General features: G+C 44.5%; 1 protein-coding gene across 1 annotated transcript in view; it reads left to right on the top strand.

Moving 5' to 3' along the window:
- The window catches only part of SNX3 (sorting nexin 3), a 34,837-nt gene that overhangs the window by 29,494 nt on the left and 4,187 nt on the right, over window positions 1–1,156 (top strand). The gene's annotated exons all lie outside the window — the stretch shown is intronic.

Raw genomic sequence — 1,156 nt, 5'->3', positions numbered from 1 at the left:
GGCCAAAGGGACATTCCATACCATGTGACGTCATGCTGAACAAAAATACTTTGTGGACTTGGCTGGGGGTGTGTGGCTGCTGCTCAGGAACTGGCTGGGGATCAGGCAGCAGGTGGTGAGCAATTGCATTGTGCATCACTTGTTTCGTATATTCTTCTATCATTATCATTTTTCCCTTTGTTTTCTGTCCTATTAAATTGTCCTTATCTCAACCTACGAGTTTTACCTTTTTTCTGATTCTCTCCCCCATCCCACTGCAGGGGAGTGAGCAAATGGCTGTGTGGTGTTTAGCTGCCTGCCGGGTTAAACCACGACAGTCCTTTTTGGTGCCCAGTGTGGGGCACGAAGGGTTGAGATGACAACAGATCTGACCAGGGCGTGCTAAAACAAATTTTGTTATAAGCATTCATTATATTAGGTTAATAGTCGCTGGTCGCAATGTTGATTTACTTGCTCTTGGAGTTGTTGTGCTTGTCTCAGAGTTGTGTATGTAACACCTTACTTGCTGTATATGTTCCCTGTTGTGCTGTTTATCACCTCTGGGAGCTGGGTTAAGGTTATAATTTTGCTCTACTGGCTTATGATATGATAAAATTACTGGTCGTGAGACTAATCTGGTATTTGTACTCAGCATTGCTGTAATCTCTGTGCTTTGGGAACCATCTGTTAAAACTATTAATAATTACACTCTGGTTCCCCGAGGAGAAAATGTAAAATCTATGGGGGAGACAGGAGAGACACTTTCCTCTGCTCTTTCACCTTCCCTTTCTCCTCCAGGCTAGTTACAACAGCTCTTGAGAATTTTGAATATCCTTGGGATGTTCAAACCAGCACGTTCCTATTGCTATGTCTCCTGAATGTGTTTCAGGTCTTGTTTAAGGTTAAACAACTATTTAAGAATACCACCCAGAGATCTGTCCCAAGGCTGGGAAGTTGAGTGGCAGGGTGTGTGGGATAGTATGGGCAAGTACCTAGGACGGTGGGCACCTCCAATGTTTTGGAACTTCACCCCTGAACAGAATCCTGAAATACTAGTAAAATGTTTGGAAAAAGTATGCTGTCACCCTGGCAATTCCAGAGACACAAATCACTGCAATGTGCTGGGGCCTGGCCCATGCCTACCGAGCCCTGTTCAACACTATTCAGTACCCTCAAG

Source organism: Aptenodytes forsteri, unplaced genomic scaffold (genome assembly GCF_000699145.1).
Source record: "Aptenodytes forsteri isolate BGI_AS27 unplaced genomic scaffold, ASM69914v1 Scaffold339, whole genome shotgun sequence".
NCBI lineage: Eukaryota > Metazoa > Chordata > Aves > Sphenisciformes > Spheniscidae > Aptenodytes > Aptenodytes forsteri.
This window is presented reverse-complemented; position numbering and strand designations above follow the sequence as displayed.